The sequence below is a fragment of the Megascapheus bottae genome, chromosome 2, assembly GCF_031878675.1.
Source record: "Megascapheus bottae isolate mThoBot1 chromosome 2, mThoBot2.hap1, whole genome shotgun sequence".
Taxonomy (NCBI): domain Eukaryota; kingdom Metazoa; phylum Chordata; class Mammalia; order Rodentia; family Geomyidae; genus Megascapheus; species Megascapheus bottae.
Genome location: NC_143510.1, coordinates 26,623,210 through 26,638,558, shown reverse-complemented (window position 1 = coordinate 26,638,558; position 15,349 = coordinate 26,623,210). Strand labels below are relative to the sequence as shown.

Genomic DNA, 15,349 nt, shown 5'->3' with positions numbered 1-15,349 from the left:
AATCTTCAGTTGTCTTCTCCCTCTATTGGTTTAGGAATTAGCTTTCTTAGCTTTGTCAGGTTGATTGCCCTTTATCTATTTGTCTTCTTATGTGTGAAATTATGTTCCTGCAACTGTCTTCCTTGTTCCACCCATTGTTGTGGGCTTAGGCCTTACAAAATTACTTTTATGAAGGTTATAGACAGGTTTGAGGAGGAACGTAGTCAATCTACTATCTTTACATACAAGCAACAAGATTCTCATTTAATTTCTCAGCATATATGTCTTTTGAGGGAATAAGAATTATTATTTCTTCTTCATGAGGATGATGGAGGTGAGATAAGGTCTTGTTGTATAGCCTAGGCTAGCCTTAAACTTGTGATCTTCCCAAACACAGAATTATGGGAGTGTACCACAGTGACTTGCCCAATATTCCTTTACTCTTTATTTCCAATATCACAAGCAGTATATATACATGTATATCTATACATAGATCTATATATATAATTTTTTTCCTCCAGTCCTGGGGCTTGAACTCAGGGCGTGGGCACTGCCCTTGGGTTTTTCTCACCACTTGACCCACAGCAACACTTCCATTTTTTTCTGTGTATGTGGGACCGGGAAATTGATCCCAGTACTTTGTGCATGCTAGGCAAGCACTCTACCATTAGGCCACACTTCAGGCCCCATAATTAAAATTTTGAGACTTGGTATTTGGCAGGATTTCTTGGATGACTTCATCTTATAGTGGTAAATACAGTATCAATCATTATCTATTGGTGTGTCATTCTTGAGAATCAAGTTGAATTTAACTAGTCTTTGACATATATTTTGCTTGCTTTTTCATTTATTTTATTTTATTTTTTTGCCAGTCTTGGTTTGGGCTCAGGGCCTGAGCACTGTCCTTGGACTTTCTCAAGGCTAGAGCTCTACCACATGAGCCTCAGCACCACTTCTGGCTTTTTGCTAGGTATGTAGTATGGAGGAATTGAACCTGGGTCTTTGTGCATGCTAGGCAAGCAATCTACCACTAGGCCAAACTCCCGGCCCCATGCTTTTTTATTTTCCTTACGAAGTACCCTTTTGTTTGTTTTTAGGCCTGATGTTCCTCTGAACTTGCCATTTTAGATTTGATTCCAAGGAATGAGCTTCTTTGAGCATCGTTTTTAACTGAAGTGACAGAAGTTCCACTGCCCATCCGCTCAGGAGTCTTGTTGGCAAATGCTTCCCAAGTGATCATAATTCCGTATTTATTTGTGACTTTCTGGAGAGATTGGGTATCTCAGAATGATACAAGTGGGCGAATGGACAGTTTAAGGCAGACAGCTTCTTGTACATACCATTTGCAAACCTTCAGCAAGAATTATTGAAAAAAAAATATTGGGAGTGGTTGCCAGTAACCCCCATGAGGGGTGGCTGAGACAGGAGAGTCCAAGGTTTGAGGTCAGCCTGAGGTACATATCAAGACTTGGTCTCAAAAAGGAAACAGATACCTGTAAATAAACCCTCTGTTTAAATCATATCTCAAATCAGACTCCTTCTTCCCATCTCTCTCGCTACTAGCCTCGTCAATGTCACTATCCATTCCTGTCTATAGGACTACACTAATATACTAATTTGTTATATTGGTTTTCTGCTAAATGGAAATTACCACCAACTTAGAATCACACACATTTGCTTTCTCAGTTTCCAGTGGTTTGGAGTCTGGAAAGGGTGTAACAAGATATCTTACTCATAGTCTGAAATCAAGAGGTTGGCAGACTGTATTCTCATCTGGAGGTTTGGCTGGGGAAGGATCCACTTCCAAACTCTTCAAATTGAGTCCAACCCTTATGGCCATGCAACGAAGAGCACTGCTGTTGGCTGAAGGCTGACCACAAGTACTAGAGGTCTCACCCAGTTCCTTAGCAAATGGTCCTTTCCTTAGACAGTTCATACCACGCTTTTCCATGTGATCAACAGAATCTCTGATTTTAGTCTGTGAAAATGAAGTCTGGTGAAACATAGCCTGGCCTCGAGGACAGCATTCCATCATCTTTTCTAGCTTCTGTTCACTGAAGGCGAGTTGAAGTGTTGCCCATACTCAGGAGGCTATTCATGCAAACATGGGATTCATTTGGATCCAAGTAAGGGTGTGTCTATCCCAGGACTCTCCCAACTTCCTCAAGTGCCCTTCTGCAGTTTGTTCTGCAAGCTTTACTCAGAGGGATTCTTTTAAAATGTCAAACTAACAATGTCATTCTCTTGCCCACAAAATCCACAAGACCTAGTAAACTCATGCATAGACGAGCACTAACTATGTCATTTGCTTCATCTCCTCCCAGTCTGACCCTGCTTGTTCCTCTCCAGGTACCCAATGTCCTTGCCATTTCACAAACATGTCAAGCACGCTTTCTCTGAGGGCACTTGCACTTGCATTTTTTCCTTCCCACTCTGGTCTAACACATTCCTGTGTCTTGAACACTTTGTATTGAGGAATCTGATTAAATGCCACAAGACAGTTCTGCTCTGAATCTTCATTTGAGATAGCTAGCTCTTCCGAATGTTTTACTAAACCTTTACCCCAATGGTTTCCTTGTAGCCTTTCCTTTCTATTTATTTTATTTGTTTATTTATTTATTTGTTTGTTTGTTTTCTTGCCAGTCTGGGGCTTGAACTCAGGGCCTGGACAGTGAGTATACTTGAGATTTTCTCAAGACTAGCACCCTACCCTTGAGCCACAGCACCACTTCCAGCCTTTTCTGCATACGTGGTACCAAGGAATCGAACCCAGGGCTTCATGCATGCTAGGCAAGCACTCTACTATTAAGCCACACTCCCAGCCCCCTCTATTTATTTTAGAATATACTCATTTAATATGTTTATTTTCTAAATTAAACTTATTTTAAATGAATACATGAGGCATAATAATTGTATGTTTTAGTACATATATAGATTATGTAATCAGGCTAAACATATCTATCTCCTCAAATGTTACTACTTTTCTTGTAGTGAAAACACAATACTTCTTCTAGTTTGTTGAGCTTTGGGTCTATTTCAGTACCGAGCTGTTTTTGTTATTATGACTCTGTAGTAGAGTTTGAAATCTGGTATTGTGATACTATTTGAATTGCTCTTTTTTCCTAGAATTCCTTTGATAGTCTAGGTCTTTTGTTGTTCCATATGAATTTTTAGATGTTTTCTCTATCTCAGTAAAGAACATCAGTGTGATTTTAATGGGGGTTGCATTGAATTTGTATATCATTTTTGGCAGTATCACAATATTGATACTACCTATCCATGAGCATGGAACATCTTTACATTTCCTGGTATCCTCTTTGGTTTCTTCCTTCCTTTATAGTATTCCTATAAAAATCTTTTACATCTTTGGTTAGGTTAATTCCTAGTTGTTGTTTTTTTGTGTATGTGTGTCTTTTTTTTGGAAACTATTGCAAATGGAGTTGTGTTCATGATTTCCCTTTTTTCTTGTATATTGTTGGCATACAGAAAGCCTACTGATTTTGGGGACTAATTTTGTATCCTGCTTCTTTGCTGAAGTGGCTGATCAAAGATATGAGTTTGGGGGAGGAGTTTTTTGATCCTTCAGATATAAGATCAGGTCATAATATAATGTATTATGTTATATTAATTTCATTATTATATTAACTTTGTGGAGTTTTGCCATTTTAACTATTGCCTTATTTATCTGTTTAAGTCTTTTGATTAATGACTAGAAAGAGTCTTCATATTTATTTATACTTCTTTGATTGAGTTTATTTTATGATTTTTATGTGCTTGTAAGTTGAATTATTTTTTCAGTCTTAATTTCAGATTACACATTGCTAGTGAACAGAACAAATTTTTTATATTGAACGTGTAGCCTGTAAATTCATTTGAATTCACATATTAATTATTGTTTTGTTTTGCTGGTACTGGGGCTTGAATTCAAGGTTTTAGCCTCTTGCTTGGCTTTTCTGACTCAAGGCTGGTACTCTACCATTTGATCCACAGGTTCATTTTTTTAACTTTCTGGTAGTTAATTGGTGATAAGTGTCTCCATTTGTGTATCAGGGTGGCTTCAAACCATGATCCTCTGATCTCAGCCTCCTGAGTAGCTAGGATTACATGTTTGAGTCACAAACACCAAGTTCTAACAGTGTTTTGAAGTGCTTTCTTTTATTTTAATTTATTTTTAAGGATTTCCTAGAATTCTCTGTATCCTAGACTAAGCAAACAAGGGTCATGGGGAGGTTCAAATGGTCATTAGAGAAGAAAAATCAAAACTCACTTATTACCCAGTAGGATGGTTCTAATTTAAAAAAAAATTAGAACAATAGGCGGTATTAGAATGGCTGAGGAAAATTTGGAATTCTCTTAGATGTAGTGCACTCCTGCTTTAGCCTCCCACGCGCTGTGAGTATAGGTATGTGCCACCACATTGGGCTTCCACTAAGATTTATTTCCATATTCCCTTCTCATTTTTTTCTCCTTTTGTTTTTCAGATCCCTTTCTCTATTTTCTTTCCCTTTCTCATATTCACTCATTCCTTCTTCCTGTTTCTTATTCCTACCCATTTTTCTACCTTTTCTCCTTCATTCTTTTTTTTTGCCAGTCCTGGGCTTGGGCTCAGGGCCTGAGCACTGTCCTTGGACTTTCTCAAGGCTAGAGCTCTACCACTTGAACCTCAGCACCACTTCGGGCTTTTTTTCTATGTATGTGGTACTGAGGAATTGAACCTGGGTCTTCGTGCATGCTAGGCAAGCACTCTACCACTAGGCCAAACTCCCAGGCCCTCTCCTTCATTCTTAAATATTTGTTTTTCTCTCTCCTACCTGTCCAGAAAGTATATACGCTTATGACGTACACTGGAAATAAAAGATTTTAAAGTATTTTTTGTAGCTGGGTGCTGGTCACTTATACTTGTAATCCTAGCTACTCAGAAAGCTATGATCTGAAGATCATGGTTCAAAGCCAGACTGGGCAGCGGAGTCAAGTGAGACTATCTCCAATTAACCATCAGAAAACTGGAAGTGGTGCTGTGACTTAAAATAGTAGAGTGCTAGCCCTGAGCATAAAGAATGTGGGGAGAGTGGGCAGGCCCCAAATACAAGCCCCATGACAGACCAAAAAAAAAAAAGGTATTTTTTGGTAAGAATTATGTGCTGCTTTTTTGTCTTTTGTACTCTTTGTTTAGATGTGAAGAAAGTGTTTTCATCCTGCTTCTTTAAGGAAAAACAACTCTAAATTAATTACATGGCTAGTCTTGCTTTAGGTGTTGTAATGATCATTAAAAAAAAAGATTATCTACCCACATTCTGACTAGTTAGAAATAATTAATGCAAGATACTTTCATAAGCATTATTAAGTGATTTGTAAACAAGGAGCAGACATGGTTGGTAAACACTGATAATATCTGTTGTGATGTTCACCAGCAGGTCTTTGCCATTCTTCCTTCTTACCTAGCTGTTCTATCTATAGACAGGTCTATGTGGGCTGGAGTCAACGTCTCCTGAAAGGCAGTTTCGTGTGACTCATATTTGAGTGCCTTTTCCCGCAGAATGATTTTTTAAAGAGACAAAACAAAACCCAAGTCTGGCGCCAGTGGTTTATGCCTGTAAACCTACCTACTCAGGAGGCTGAAATCTAAGGTTTGAGGTTCAAAGCTAGCCCAGGCATGAAAGTCTGTGAGACTCTTATCTCCAATTAACCACCAGAAAACTGGAAGTGGTGCTATGGCTCAAGAGGCTAGAGCACTAGCCTTGAGCTGAAGAGCTCAGGGACAGCATCCAGGCCCAGAGTTCAAGCCCCATGATCAATCAAAAAAAAAACCCAAAACCAAAAACACCCTAAAACACAAAATACAGATCGCAAGTTCTTGTGTGAAGCCATCTGTAGGACTGTGGATTGTTCTCTATGTACTTCTGAATATGCTATCATTGAACTGGAAAATACATTAACTTCACAGTTGTCATCTTCTTTAAATAAGCAAAATAAATCTCTGGCTTGATTGTGGAGCAAGTGATTTCTTGTGTGAAGAGGTCAAGAGAATGTGTGTGTGTGTGTGTGCCAGTACTGGGGATTGAACTCAGCGTCTCATGCTCTAACTTACAATGGTTGGTTGTACCAGTTAAGCCACACCTCCACTTTCATCTTTTTTTTTTTTCCAGTCCTGGGCTTGAGCTCAGGGCGTGAACCCTGTCCTTGGACTTTCTCAAGGCTAGAGCTCTACCACTTGAGCCTCAGCACCACTTCTGGCTTTTTTCTACGTATGTGGTACCGAGGGATTGAACCCGGGTCTTCGTGCATGCTAGGCAAGCACTCTACCACTAGGCCAAACTCCCAGCCCCTCACTTTCATCTTTTTGCTGGCTAGTTAAATATCTTGGATTTGATTGCCCAGGCTGGCTTCAAGCATTGATCATCAGATCTCAGCCTCCAGAGTACCTAAGATTACAGGTATGAGCCACTGGCACCTAGTAAAAATCTCTTTTTCCCCCCCCTTAACTGTCATGTTATAAGAGACATTTTTTTCCATTTGCAGGTACAGTGTTAAGAAATGAACTGATGGATGAGGCCTCTCAGAAACTTCCTTAAACTATATGGCTATTTCATTAGAAAGAGGCAAGAGAAAGGGCACTGCCATTCTTCAGTTCACTTCTAAGAACCCAAGAGCCAAATGCTTTACTGAGCCTGGTGTGCTGTAGTGCAGTGTTATGAAAGGATTAAAATTACTTTAGATGATCTATACCTTGGATCACAGGTTGAGATATTGGCCCTCTGTCCTTTTCAAGGTCAAGTATTCACCTTGAAGGCTTGAAGGCATATGGTGACTTTTCTACACCCTTCCACTGGTAGAACTAAACCAGAAAGGGCAAAGGGATTAAATGTGCTGGCACTTCCCTCACTTCAAAATTAGAGACGGATGACTGCAGTTGCCAAAGTTCTTAAAGCAGGCCACAAAAGGAGAGTCCTCATCTCTTTTCATTTGGTTTCACCACGTTATTAAATTATGGAAACCCCACATCCCAGCAGTTTTGAGAAAGTAGGCCTTTCCCAAAGTGTCTTGCCTTAACACCTCAAGGTTGCTAGTAAACCATTCCTTGCATTCTTCCTGTTCTTGGAGGTTCTTTGGCTATACCTAGGGCAATGCCTTGATCTTAGAAGTTGAACCCAGGAAACATCTGGAATATTCCAGCCACCTGCAACATTTTTCTCTTCTTCAAAACTTGCCCCTCCCCCCCACACATACCAAATCTTATTGAGTTTGGGGAAAGATTCCAGGAAAGATTTTCCTGAATTCTTCAAAAATGAAAGAAACTAGTAAGATGTGTGGTGACTCCTAGAAAGACCTAAGGAGTATCTAAAACAATGGAATTGCTTCCATTACCATGATGTAAGAAAAAACAACAGCTGTCCATTACAGACAATGGCGAGTTCTTTTTAGTTATGCGTATTGCTGTTTTGAAATTGTTCAAGAAAATTACTATTTTTCCCCTCAAGGTTAGCACTATCACTTGAAGCCCAGCTCCATTTCTGGCCATCTTGAGAGTATTTTATTGGAGATAAGAGTCCCACAGTTTCCTGCCCAGACTGGCTTTGAACTGGTTCTTTTAGATCTCAGCACCCTGAATAGCTAGGATGGTTGGTGTGAGCCACTGGCATCTGACTGATTCTTGATCTTTCTGCTCTGAGATTCTTAAGTCTCTGGGATCACAGGTATGGACCACCAGTGCCAGAATCCCCAATCCCTGGAACTTCCTGGAAACATATTCAAGAGTCAGAGATTTTCCAGTAGAGGTTGTTCAAGTATGTTCCCTGGAACAGTATTTGTGAAGAACAGGACAAAAGGAGAAGCTGAACCCCAATGCAATTGCCAAAGGGGCTGACATAGCCCTTCAAAAGGATTCCAAATTGCGACGAAGTGTCTGGGTTTTTTTAGAGTGCAGAATTGCCTCAAGAAGGTGAGTGATTATGAGCAAGGTAGCTTCCTTCAGCTCAGGGCAATCCCTAGAAAAAAAACAAAATTGCGAGTTGTCAACAACCAGTTTCCAGCAGATTAGGAAATGAGCTCTTTGGTTTAAAAAGAATTTGCTTAGGGGTATATAACATCTGCTGTATGCATCGTAGTAAGACTGTGTCATTGTGTCCTAAAAAGATAGAAGTAAACACAGTGAAATTCCAGGAAAAATGAAAGAGAAGAAAGCATTAGAAGGAAAAGAAAACTAGAAAAATAGTAAAAAGCAATTAAGTAAAAAATTTCTTTTAAAGTAGCATATATGTTTCTTAATCACAGCTTATGGTTTCACAGCATAATACATTCTAGTTGAATACAGGAATAAAAATGGTCAAGCACTCTGGGTAGATCAGAATTAGTTCCAGAAAACACCTAAGAATCATGATTCATTCAACAGCTGAGGTTGTAACCTTTAAAGCACATCAAAGTGACTAGAAATGCATTCTGTGAAACTATTTACCAGCAGAAGTTACTCAGAGCATGGAGAAGCATTAAGATGAATATACAAAGAAATTTGGGTTTAGCAAGTTTGAATTTTGGCTTATCAAGGAGTTGCCAAACTTAGAAAAAGGAAAGTACTGAAGATTAAACTCAGGGCTTCGTGGCAAAGTACTCACCCAGTGAAGGACATCGTCAGCAATCAATTGCCATCTTTAAATCCTCCTTAGGAGAATTAAAGATTATTCATATTTGAACTCTGGCTATGAGGGCTCATATCTGTAATCTGAGATCTGAGGATCTTGGTTGAAAGCCAGTCTCGGCAGTTAAATCCCAAAGATGTTTTTATGTCCAGCTAATCACTAAAAAGGCCTGAAATGGAGCTGTGGCTCATGTGGGAGAGTGTCAGCCTTGAGTGAAATGCTAAGGTTTTTAAAGCACCCAGGCTCTGAGTTTAAGGCCCTATTACTAACACACACACACACACACACACACACACACACACACACACACACACAATTATGCATATTTGGCTTTGGAATTCATCGTAACAATTATTAGTATCCCATTCCCATCTTGGTTTGAGTTCCCCCAGAAATCAACCTTAATACAAAGGGGTCCTAGCTGTGCTAGGACCTTAACCTCACTGTGAAACTGAACACTCACTTCAGAATTATCTAGATTCAAAAAGGAAGTTGCATTTTTGGTCAGCAGTGCTTACTGGGCATGGCAATAGCTGTTCCTGAGTTTATCCACCCTGACCCCTTTGTGCACAGGTGGGACAGTCTTCCCGAGGTGAGGATGATCTTAGGGATGCAAATACTATTGTTTGGAAGTTAGTAGGGAAAACCCGAGGGAAAAAGATCTGGCACTGCAGCCTCTTCCATTCTTACTGGCAATCCTAAATGCATTTTGTTTCTTATGGTACTACATTTGGTCTCTATTTCTTGAGTTGTGGCATCGGGAGGACCCTCACCCATGAGGAAAAGTCCAGTGCTGAGAGAGCCCACAGAAGTGATTTCTTCTACTCATTCTCTTGGACTGAGAGTCATTGAGTGGGAGGATAAAGGCAGAGTGGAAAGTTTCCAGGTGGTGGTTACCTGGGTCCAGGCCAGGTTTGTTACTGCTCACAAAGCTCCAGCTGGTATTTACCATCCAACAAAAGGGGAAAGGGGGGGAAAAAAAGTTGTTTGTCTAAATTTTCAGGTCACATTGTGCACAAGGTGTGAAAGACGAAACTCCCTGGTGAAGAACAGGAACATTTTTCCCACGGTCTTCACTTATTTTTATTATAGGAAATTAATAATTCCTTCCACAGAAGGGAATGTAAGAACTCCAATATTTTGGGTCTTTGGCTAAATTTAGTTTATTCACCTCCTATGTGAAGAAATAACATCTTAATGGGCTCACTTTCTGAAGGGCTTGTTTTATCTCATTGACTCAGATTACTGTTGGGTGGTCAGGGGATAAACTTTCCTCGCTCCTTCCAGAATGTTCTTAAGAGGAAATAATGGCACTCTTAACACATTAAATAAGGAACAAGAAATGTCTTGACTCTGATAATTTGCTTCTGTTTTTGCTGAGAAAATCCCCTTAAATATGGAATCTATTTTTAAAAAATCAACCAAGACCATTTTACCAAAGAAAATGATATTTAACTCATTTATTTAACTTTTTCTGTTGTTCTTTATGTATGATGCAGAGAGTATAGTGAGACAGACATGCAAAGATGTAAAGCTCCTATTCATAATACCTGGAAAATGTATCAGTGTTCAGTACAGAAAAACATGAAAGTAATTCAATAGAACCTACCACCAAATAGAAGTAGTTTCTTCTGGTCATTTAGCTGGTGAGAACATTATGTTGCTGATCATCTTCCCTTATTAACTCTTAGTGTAGGTTGGGGATGTGGCTCAGTTGTCCAGTTCTTTCATAGCATGCACAAGCCTGCAGACTTGATCTCTAGCATTGTCATGAAAAAGAAAGAAAGGAAATCAAAGGAAGGAAGGAAGAAAGGATGGAAGAAAGGAAGGGAAGAAAGGAAGGAGAGAAAAGTCAATAGCCCTTATATTTCACAGTTAATCATTTAGAAATTTTAAAAATTCTGTTCCCAATGTTTTCCAACAGAGTCCTAGGTCAGAGGACCAACTCTGGAGATTCTAATATGTCAAGTCCAGTCACTGGTTCCACTATATGAATGAAAAACAGAAGTAGCTGGTCACCAGTGTCTCACACCTATAATCCTAGCTGTTCGGGAGGCTAGGAGCTAAAGATTGCAGTTTGAAGTCAGTCCAAACAGGAAAGTCCATGAAATTCTTATTTCCAACTAAACATAACTAGCTAAGTAACTAACTAAATAACTAAAAGTGCAGCTGTGGTTCAGCTGATATGGAGATATAAAAGATAACATACACCACTCAGGCCCTGAATTCAAACCCCAGTACCAGTACAAAACAATAAGCAAAATCCACAGATTCATTTTTCATTAATTTTGAACCTATCAATCACTTGGAATACAATGGAAAAACTAGCTAGGGAATTGCTGAAATATAGTAATCACTTACTCTAAAGTTACTGGGCAAATTGAGTATCTTAAGACGTTACCTCCTCAACACTTACCATCTCCTGGTGCTAGTCTATGCAAACAGGCCCAAAAAATGAACACAAGCACATAGCCTTTGCTTTTAAAGGATTAAACCTGTGTCATCTTATTTTGCCTTTGGCCTACCCAAAGAGGCAAAAGTTACTCCATCTACATTTCCTTAGGGTAGTTAAACTTGCTTTCCCAGGTAAGTTCTTTTTATAAATGTGAGTGAAGCTAAATGATGGCCACGGGCTCTAGAATAACAATTAAGTTTCAGTGCTGTGTCTCCATTATTTGGACACTGAGTCTGTTATTTTTTTTTCTTTTATTTTGTGCTGGTCCTGGAGCTTGACCTTGGGGATTAGGCGCTTTCCCTGAGCTTATTTGCTCTGGGCTAGCCTTATACTACTTGAGCCACAGCTCCACTTCTAGCTTTTTGGTGGTTAATTAGATAAAAGTCTGATGGATTTTCTCCCTTGGCTGATTTTGAACCAGGATCCTAAAATCCTAAAATCCTCCTGAGAGGCTAGGATGACAGACATGAGCAACTAACACTGGGCTTTTGATAATCGTTTTTTTTTTTAAATCTTTGTGAAGACCTATTTTATAGTATTCTTCTTTCAAGGGCGCCACTTATGAGCCGTATTATTTTAACTTCATAGTATTGTAGTTATTTGACTTCATAGGATTGTTAAGGAAACAGATGCAGAATGCAGAAGACTTAAAATACTGCCTAGCAAATGCTGTGTTACTACTAGGCAAATGACTAGTAAATGCTGTGTTAATACTTTCTAATAATAATTATAGTTATTTGGTCCTAAGCATCTAGATAGGCAAATATATTTTTTTCTAAAAGAACAGATATAGCTGGGCATGGTGTCTCATACTTGTAATTCTAGCCACTCAGGGGGCTGAGATCTGAGGATTGCAATTCAAAGCCAGCCCAGGCACTAAAGTTTGTGCCTGTGAGACTCTTATCTCCAATAAACCACTAGAAAACCAGAAGTGACACTGTGGCTCAAAAGGTAGGGCAGTAGCCTTGAGCTGAAGAGCTCAGCTACAATACCCAGGCTAAGAGTTCAAGCCCCATGACCGACCGACCAAAAAAAAAAAAGGAAAGAAAGAAAAAATGGGTAGGCAGATGGCTGGGGTGTGGCTTCAGGTTTCTGGGCCGTGTGTTGTGTTCTCTGTTACTCAAGGTTGCCATTGTAACACCAAAGTCAGCCTAAAACAATCCATAGATGAACGGTTATTACTGTGTTCTAATGAAACTTTACTTACAAAACAATAGGAGACTGATGAGATTTAATCCACATGCTGTCATCTGTGGACCTGTCACTAGGCTTTTTTGATGTGGGTTTGTGTGCAGATGGCTGGTAGACTTTGGCAGGAAAAGAAGGAGAGGAGTAATTGCTGTCTCATTCATGGAAGCCCAGGTCTCCATAGTAACAGGTATGTGTAACTCCCACAGTCCAAAGTGAAGACACAGCTGGCATCTCACTGCCTCTGTGGACAGCTGGTGGAGGTAGCAGAGGAGCAAATCCAAAATTGGAGAATAGGGAGATGATTCCATGGACTTTACCTTCTAGAATTTTAGTCTTGACACATTGATTCAGTGAACATATTATGGACATTTAGTGCCTATACATGCAAAGGTTACTAGAGATGGAGTACGTCAATCATGCAAGCTACAGACCTACAGAAGTTCAAGGTTTTGTCAACCATTCAGTTTCATCAATCACTTAACAACTAGGGAACCATTTTTCTGTTTTGCTTTGTTTATTCTCCAATAAGATAGGGTCTTGCTATGAATCCCAGGTTAGTCTGATACTTACCATCCTACTGTTCATCCTGAAGAACTGCAAGACGTGGATCAGGTCCTTTGTCTCTATGGCCTTGAAGAAAGAGTCCACAAGCCAGGTGTGATAGCTCAGGCCTGTAATCCTAGCTACTCAGGAGGGAGAGATCTGAGGATCACGATTCAAAGCCAGCTCAGGCACTAAAGAATGTGAGACTCTTATCTCCAATTAATTACTAGAAAATGGGAAGTGGAGCTGTGGCTCAAGGGTAGGGTGGTAGGCTTGAGCTGAAGAGCTCAGGAACAGTGTCAGGCCCAGAGTTCAAGCCCTATGCCCCCCCCCAGACACAAAAAAGTCCACAGACATAAAGGGAGAAGTAGAATAGTAAAGATTAAAGAAAAGGATAAGCAGAGCTCTTCCTAGACAGATGGGGTCCCATGGGTGGGTACCACCTGGGATTCAAAGTGCCTCTAGGAGAGAGCTGCCTGACTCTCTCCATTACTGGATAGTCTGTGGGTGGGCCTTAGCAGTCCCAGACCCAATCAGAGACCCCCACACCACCCATGTGAGCTCCCCCTGTGTCCTTTAACCCCTTTGACTGTGTGCCCAAACTAGTTGGCTATTCAAGCATAAGTCTTCCAGGATCAAAGAGTCATGATGCGACGCCCAGGGGAGCGCATGCGCAACAGTACCTGGCCATGCTGCTGTGATGTCCGGGGCCTGCCTTATGGGACTGCTCAAGGCCATAGTGAGGAATGCAGAATCTCTGAGGGAGAGGGCTTTTGCCTTGATTGCCTAACCTCCTTTTCTGTTCTTGCTATCTTGCTGGGATTACCTGTATGTGCCACCAAACCCAGCAAGCCTCAGATTTCTATAATATCCTTTGCCCTCTAATGTATTGTGAGCTTTGGCAGAAAGTGGAACTCTACTCCACTGCAGTGGCTCCTGACCTGTTTGGCAGTCTCTTTCCAAAGTATTGGCGTCAAAGAAGAAAGGAAGTTAAGCTTTGCTTTTTTTTTTTCTTCTCATATCAGATCATCATGCAATATACTTGCCTAAGTACTAGATGGCTTGGAAGATATGAACAGGATGTTTGCTCTATGAATTTGATGTCTTAGTGCACCCAGCAGTATGTCTTCTTTTGCAATACTCTTCATTTTTTTTTAGGGCTCTTTCCATAAGGTAATAAAAGTTTTTTACCTGAGTACAAGGTATTCTGCTTTCTCACTGTGCTTTTTAGGGAAGAGTGATTCCTGGAGTCCCAACTATGATTCAGAATTAAATTAAAAGTTTATTATGTATAATACAAGAAATACACATTTACTTCTTCTATCACATACTCAGTAGAAAACTTCAGATTCTGGTTGTGTGTGAACCACACATATGCTATATACCCAGAATGACTGGATTCGATTCTGACTCTAACTGGAGTTGGACTTCCAACAGATGAAAGGTTCCGTTTCCCAAAGCTGCCCCAGACTTTAGTTACCAGCTGCAAACAGTAGGTTCCCAACGGCTATCCATCATGATGACAAGCCAGAGGTTCTTGATGTTCTAGAGTGGCCCTTGAGCTCAAGGAAACACTGTGTTTAGTGGTTTATTACAGTCTGTCCTCAGCATCTACAATTCACACAACTGCAGATCAAATATATTTGAACACACTTACATTCGTATTGAACAGATACAGGCTATTTTTCTTGTTATTATTCCCTAAATAGTACAATATAAGAATTAGTATTTACATTTAGATTGGATTCGGTAGTATATGTAATTAAATGGAATTTATGAACATGAATGTCTGTGGATGGTGAGGGATGGTTTTGTGTTGATAACGTATGATAAAGGATACTGCTGAGTGGCTAAGTGTCAGGCTTGGAAGGGTTCTAAGCTCAGAGGTCTCTGTGGGATTGGGGTGTGACATCTTCCTGGCCCATGGGTGGGTTTACCTATCCAGAAGTTTCCTGAACCCAGCAATTCAGATATTTTTATGGAAGCATCCTCTTGTAAACATGGTCAATTATTAACTCTGTTTCCAGCCCCTCTTTCTTCTCTTGAGAATTGAGGGTGGAGCTGACAGTACCAAACTCTTAGCTGGAAGCCCACTCAAAATCAGCTCATTAGTATAAAAGTTGCAGTTTTACCCAGGGAATTAAAAGGGATAAAGTAAAGGTCAGATATTAGAACCAATGATATACCTATTATGCATCACTTAGATTACATAAGTTTTATAGGTTCTGTGCCAGGAACTTAGGTCAGAGTCCAAATACTTTATTTTTTCATATGATATACCCTGTATCAAGATACATTAAACCTTGGGGTATAGCAACAAATATGGCAAGGTGGCTTAAGTTTGTAATCCCAGCCAATTAGGAGGCAAAAATCAGGGACTGAAAATTAAGGTTAACCATGGAAAAAAAAGTTTGAAAGGCCGGGCACAGTGGCTCATGCCTGTGATCCTAGCTATTCAGGAGGCTGAGATCTGAGGATCTCGGTTCAAAGCCAGCCAGGGCACATAAAGGACCTGAGACTCTTATCTCCAATTAACCTCTAGAAAAGA

At 40.1% G+C, this 15,349-nt stretch overlaps 1 long non-coding RNA gene across 1 annotated transcript; it reads right to left on the bottom strand.

Annotated features, from left to right (window-relative positions):
- Positions 1 to 7,513: 7,513 nt before the first annotated feature.
- On the bottom strand, positions 7,514 to 12,594 carry LOC150066599 (uncharacterized). The gene is made up of 3 exons (XR_016539203.1): positions 12,275 to 12,594; positions 10,222 to 10,371; positions 7,514 to 7,964 (listed from the first exon to the last, which is right to left on the bottom strand). It is a non-coding gene; the product is annotated as an uncharacterized LOC150066599 (long non-coding RNA).
- Between the last annotated feature and the right edge of the window lie 2,755 nt (positions 12,595 to 15,349).